Here is a 7,354-nt window from a genome sequence, read left to right as displayed (position 1 = left end):
AATGACTGCCTATATGCCTCTGTACGAGCCCTAATCTCTCTTATCTTTGTGGTCTTTCCGCAAAATGTAAGTTGGCGGCAGTAAAATTGTACTGCAGTCAGCCTCAAATGCTGGTTCTCTAAATTTCCTCAGTAGTGATTCACAAAAATAACGCCTCCTTTCCTCTAGAGACTCCCACCTATGTTCCTGAAGCATTTTCGTAACACTCGCGTGATGATCAAACCTACCAGTAAATAGATCTAGCAGCCCGCCTCTGAATTGCTACTATGTCCACCCTCAATCTGACCTGATAGGGATCCCTAATGCTCAAGCAGTGCTCAAGAATAGGTCGTATTAGTATTTTATAAGCGGTCTCAGATGAATCACATTTTCCCAAAATTCTACCAAAGAACCGAAGATGACTATCTGCCTTCCCCAAAACTGCCATTACATGCTTGTCCCACTTCATATCGCTCTGCAATGTTATGCCCAAATCTTTAATCGACGTGACTGTGTCAAGTGCTACACTACTAATGGAGTATTCAAACATTACAAGATTCTTTTTCCTATTCATCTGCATTAATTTACATTTATCTGTATTTAGAGTTAGCTGCCATTCTTTACACCAATCACAAATCCTGTCCAAGTCATCTTGTATCCTCCTACAGTCACCCAACGACGACAGCTACCCGTACACCACAGCACCATCAGCAAACAGCCACATATTGCTATCCACCCTATCCAAAAGATCATTTATGTAGATAGGAAACAACAGCGGATCTACCACACTTCCCTGGGGCACTCCAGATGATACCCTCACGTCCGATGAACACTCACCATCGAGGACATCGTACTCGGTTCTATTACTTAAGAAGTCTTTGAGCCACTCACATACTTGGGAACCAATCCCGTATGCTTGTACCTTAGTTAGGAGTCTGCAGTGGGGCACCGAGTCAAACCCTTTCCGGAAGTCAAGGAATGCGGCATCCATCTGATACCCTTCATCCATGGTTCGCAAGATATCATGTGAAAAAAGGGCGAGTTGTGTTTCGCAGGAGTGGTGCTTTCTAAGGCCGTGCTGGTGCATGGACAGAAACTTCTCTGTCTCAAGGAAATTCATTATAGTCAAACTGAGAATATGTTCGAGAATCCTGCAACAAACCGATGTTAAGGATATTGGTCTGTAATTTTGAGGATCCGTCCTTCTACTCTTCTTATATACAGGCGTCACCTTATAAAATTAATAAAATAAAATAAAATAAAATATTAATTATTTTATCTGTATGATTGTCTCTCCTATGAGTCGTCAGGTTTTAATTATTCGGTATCAGACGCTTGACAATGGCTTTTTCGTAAAGGCAATGTTACTCGTATTTGACCGTGAAATAAAACTGAAATAATCGGACTTCGTAATTAAATCGTTTCCAAAGACTGCTGCGGTAGGTGCGGACTCATAAACTAAATCTCAATATTACAATAATTTGCCAGCCATGCCAAAACGTCGTACAGAGGTGATTGTCTACTAAACAAAAAAATTACACAGTTAGTTAAATCAGATATATTCAATGAATAAGCCTACAGTTCATAATCCTACTTACTTTTATAAATATAAATTCTTTTCAGAATCGAGTGCCTAGTATGGTTGCAACTCGCAGTAATTTTCTATAACATGAAATATGGCGGTGTGCCAGACAATAAACTAAAATACGTGCTTCTCGCACCACTTCAACCAGAGCTCTCCTTTCGTAATCAAACATACGAGTAACGTAATTGTGCTTTTGTTTTATCAGCGACACAGCGCTGCAGTTGTGTGCCATAGGCTTTATTTATTTGTCACTGATTATTTATTTAATTAATATCTCGCATTTCCGAGGAAACTCACGCTCGGCATGCAAATGTGCCTTTATATTGCCCCCTGAATTGCGAGGCGAAAGGACACACCTGCAGGCGAGCAATTCACCTAAAGGCACAAGAAAATCTAAGTTATCTACAACTATTTACATGACCTACATTATACACATTATATACAAAATTTGAATGACGCGGGTGCGCCGTAAAAGATCTTATGTTGGCAGATAGAGTGCGCGCATGCGCAGAAGCGTCTGTGTGACTGCCGTTATGTCGTACAGTTAGATCACGCGGCACAGTATTGCAGTTCATATTGTTCGTGTGCGCGCGTTTCTCAGTCGTTGCACAAAGAAAATTTTCAACCAAGATTACATATGAAGACTACATTCTATGACAGGTAACTTAGTTTTAAATTTACAATATTCGTTATAACACAATACAACTTAGATTGTTGAATGTTCTTAGTTACATAGTATTGTTTTGAAATACTTCAAAGAAAAATGTCCGTATGTTTCAGGTGCGTTGACCTATACACATCGTGTCGTTATGACAGTTCATATTCATCTGCTGCACAATAATTTTTTACAGGTTAGTATTGTCGTGGTAAAGTTTTTTGATCAGAGTAACATCGTTGTATAACAACGTGATTAATACATAAGCGTGTCCATTTCCTATTTCCATTATAGTCGTTGTGATGCAGTTCGTTGTGAGTAAAAGCATTGCTTATTACAGATCAGACGTGACCCGTCGAGTAATTGGACCACGTGCAGTTCGTTTTTTACATTCCGTGGAAGCTTGGTTGCAGAACCTCGGACGGCACATCGCTGGCGTCGATCCTTGGACAGTCCAGGTAAGAGTGTCCGTCACATTTCGAGAACATTTCATTCCCTCAAGTTCCAACCAAAATTCTTCCACCCGTCGTGTTGTTTTCTGGACAGGCACTTTGTGTCCATTTAATCCAGTTAACATCTTGAAGTTGGGTACTGTAGTAATGTCACTAGACGATGCACGAATTATACACTTCACATTTTCAGTTTTTTGCTGAATATAGCTCACCTAAATGTTCATAGTTATTAACCAAGGAAATCGTTCATCGCGTTTACATAGGTACGATGCATAATGAATGGCATTAACCGTTTCCTTTACATAGGTTTCTGCGTAGTTGCAGAGTTAGTAATGTTCGTTAATGTCCGTGAACAGAGGTTCACTATGCAATGTCTTTTTGGCACTCGTTTTGTTCAAATTTTTACATGATACATCAGTTAAAAAAATAAGTAATTATACATACACACGTCACATATTTTCTTAGTATAAACATAATACAGTTGCACATAAACATGTTTACATCATCATTACATCGCTATAGGTTATTACATTGTGTCACATTTGATTACATGAATTGCAGATATTTACATCCTCTTTAGCGGTTTTGCTGGGATATTATCGATGTTTTTTGTGATGTCATCTGAAATTAAGATAGGTTAGACACAACATTCATTACATCAGTAGGCAAGACCAGGCGTTTTCACTACTCAATAAATATTCAAAATAGTAAGAGAGAGAAAATGTTCGATTCCTCGCGTTTTGTGCGTGTGTGTAGAGTGTCTGTGTGGCCTTGACTACTGATAGATGCTTTTCGTGTTGAGAGATGTGCGTCTAATCTATTTCTCAAAGTAAAAGATCGCTTCACAGATGACGTCTGTCAGTTCGTCAGGTGTCATACCAAGTCAGTGGTACCTACAATAACAAATGTTCCGTGAAAAATTAATATGTCATTCACTGCTACGTAATCATAAATTTTACTTTAATATTCAGTCTTCTCGGTGGAGCCGCGGCGTTGAAAGAAAAGTTCTTCTGTCTTCAACTGCGACTCTGGAACGCTGAAATGAAAATTTCTATACTACTTATTATCTGTGTTGTAGCAACAGAGTTTTTCGAGTTGCTTAGCAATATTTTGATGGGTATGACTTTGACATTATTCAGCATGAAATGCTCTAAGATCTCGGTGTGCGTATAGCCCTATAATTTTGTTAGTTCTACGATGTTGTAACAGATACGCACCAGGGTGCGGTATGTTAACAATTATATAAGGTCCTTCATATAGCAGACGCCACTTAGCGTTGTGTCGTTTGAGTGCAACAGATTTATGATGAGTACGAAGTAGTACAAGCATTCCTACCTCGAATTTTTGTTTTCTTTTTATTATGTTTCTGTGATGTTTGTTTCGTATTTGTGCGTGATGTCTCAATGTAGTCAATACTTCTTTTATTTTCTGTTCAGGTGTGATTTCCTTGTCTGACAACTTAGGTAATGGTTCTATCCACTGATCGTTCTGTTTGCAATTGAACATGATCTCGTTAGGTGTGTAATTTGTATCGTAAATATTTAAGTTATTGTGTACGTCTTCGAAAAGACTTAGGTAGGACACCCAATTAGTATGTTTTGATGAAATATAGGTCCTCATGAAACGGTTTAATTCTCGGAAAAGTCTCTCAGTCGCGTTACATTGTGGACTAAACCTCGAAATAAATATACTTTTAATGTTATTGTCCTTCAAGAAATTTTTCCATTTGTACCCAGAGTAGTATGCTGCATTATCTGATAGAATTGCTTTAGGTTTTCCCACGTGCGTCAGGTAATCACTTGAGAATCTTCGTATTATAGCACTTTCAGTGGCGGATTTTAAAGCATAAAGTTTAACATGTTTAGAAAATATATCGTAAAAAGCTAAGATATATTTGACGCCTCCAGAGCTTGCTGGATGCGGTCCACTGATGTCAGTACACAGAATTTCCAGGGGTTTACTAGGTAAAATAGAATGTAAATCTGTTTTTGTGGATAAATTCTGAGGTTTTGATTTTTGACATATGACACATGTTTTCAGTTCCCTGTAAATTTTTCTTCTCATATTGCTAAAATAACAGTATGTACTGAGCTTCGCTAAACACTTTTTTGTCCCATAATGACCCCAAACTAAGTGCGTGTGCCAAATTAAATTACGTTCAGACTCTTTGGGAATGCATACACACCAGTTAGTAGCATTTGGATGTCGGCGGTAAAATAGCACATCATTGTGTAACTTGTAATACTTAGTCAAAGGATGATTGTGTTTTTCTACCAGTAATTTTATACCAGTGAGGATCAGATTTTTGTAATTCAGCCATGTTTCTGCACATATCAATATAATATTGGTGATACTGCTTGTCTTGCATTAAGAGAATCCTGTAGTCATTTATATTTTCTAAGTCACTGTTGGTATCATTCATACCTTGTGGAAGTCTAGACAAAGTGTCTGCAATGGTGTTGTCCTTACCTCTTATGTACTTAATTTCAAAAGAGTAGTTCTGAAGTGTAACTGCCCATCGTGATAGTCTAGGATGTACAAGTTTACAAGTTAACAAAAATGTCAGGGCCTGGTGATCGGTGTAAATTACTGTATGTTTTCCAAATAAATAATAATTGAATTTCTTGAATGCCCATACTATGGAAAGTGTTTCTAACTCAGTAGTGGAGTATGTGCGCTCACATTCAGTTAGAGTACGACTTGCAAACCCAATAATTCTTATCTGTTCCTTTTCTTTATTCTTTACAACTTGAAATAAGCAACAGCCCAAGCCAGTACGTGAAGCGTCACAAGTCATACAAAAATCTAAATTGAAATCTGGATGGCTCAATATGTTAGCATTCACTAAAGCATGTTTAATTGTATTAAAGTCATTCTGGCACTGTTCCGACCAGATCCAAACTTGATTCTTTCTGAGTAGATTTAGCAGATGTTTACTGTTCAAAAGTGGTTGTGGCAAAAAACGTCTGAAAAATGAACATAGCCCAAGGAATGATTTTAACTGCTTTTTAGTTCGAGGGCTAGGAAAGTTTCTGATAGCATCTAATTTACTGGGATCCGGACGTATGCCCTGTGAATTAATGATATGTCCTAAATACTTTATCTCACTGCAACCAAACTTTGATTTTCTAAGATTGGCTGTGACTCCAGCTTGTGCAAATTTTTCTAAAATTCTTTGAAGTGTGTCAACGTGTTCATTCCAGGATTGTGTAGCTATCAGTATATCATCTACATAGTGTGTGACTGTCTCAACTAAATCGTCGCCAAGCACGGTATCCAGGGCTGTAATGAATACCCCAGAGCTGACATTCAGTCCGAAGGGTAGAACACAAAACTGATAGGTTCGCCCCCCGAACATAAATGCAGTATATTTCCGAGAATCAGGAGTGATACCCACCTGCCAAAACGAATTAGCGAGATCTATTGTGGAAAAATATTTTGCATCTAGAAATTTCTGTAATTGCTCTTCTAAATTTTCAGGTTTTGTGTGAACCGGTAAAATTATTTCATTAATAGCTCGTGCGTCTAACACTAACCTAATGCTTCCATTTGATTTTTTGACAACAAGTAGAGGACTACAGTAAGGTGAGGTGGATGGTTCAATGACCTTCCAGTCTAACATTTGTTTTAATTCTAGCCACACAGCAGGTCGTTGAGATAACGGTACGTTATATGTCTTATGGTAGAAGATCTTGTGAGGCTTAACTTCAATCTTGTACACATACGTGTTGATAACACCTAATCGTTTGGTAAAAACTTGTAAATACACTCCTGGAAATGGAAAAAAGAACACACTGACACCGGTGTGTCAGGCCCACCATACTTGCTCCGGACACTGTGAGAGGGCTGTACAAGCAATGATCACACGTACGGCACAGCGGACACACCAGGAACCGCGGTGTTGGCCGTCGAATGGCGCTAGCTGCACAACATTTGTGCACCGCCGCCGTCAGTGTCAGCCAGTTTGCCGTGGCATACAGAGCTCCATCGCAGTCTTAAACACTGGTAGCATGCCGCGACAGCGTGGACATGAACCGTATGTGCAGTTGACGGACTTTGAGCGAGGGCGTATAGTGGGCATGCGGGAGGCCGGGTGGACGTACCGCCGAATTGCTTAACACGTTGGGCGTGAGGTCTCCACAGTACATGGATGTTGTCGCCAGTGGTCGGCGGAAGGTGCACGTGCCCGTCGACCTGGGACCGGACCGCAGCGACGCACGGATGCACGCCAAGACCGTAGGATCCTACGCAGTGCCGTAGGGGACTGCACCGCCTCTTCCCAGCAAATTAGGGACACTGTTGCTCCTGGGGTATCGGCGAGAACCATTCGCAACCGTCTCCATGAAGCTGGGCTACGGTCCCGCACACCTTTAGGCCGTCTCCCGCTCACGCCCCAACATCGTGCAGCCCGCCTCCAGTGGTGTCGCGACAGGCGTGAATGGAGGGACGAATGGAGACGTGTCGTCTTCAGCGATGAGAGTCGCTTCAGCCTTGGTGCCAATGATGGTCGTATGCGTGTTTGGCGCCGTGCAGGTGAGCGCCACAATCAGGACTGCATACGACCGATGCACACAGGGCCAACACCCGGCATCATGGTGTGGGGAGCGATCTCCTACACTGACCGTACACCACTGGTGATCGTCGAGGGGACACTGAATAGTGCACGGTACATCCAAACCGTCA

The sequence above is a fragment of the Schistocerca piceifrons genome, chromosome 8 (genome assembly GCF_021461385.2).
Source record: "Schistocerca piceifrons isolate TAMUIC-IGC-003096 chromosome 8, iqSchPice1.1, whole genome shotgun sequence".
In the NCBI taxonomy this organism is placed as follows: domain Eukaryota; kingdom Metazoa; phylum Arthropoda; class Insecta; order Orthoptera; family Acrididae; genus Schistocerca; species Schistocerca piceifrons.
The sequence above is the reverse complement of the archived record's forward strand: the minus strand, read 5'-3'. Positions refer to the sequence as shown.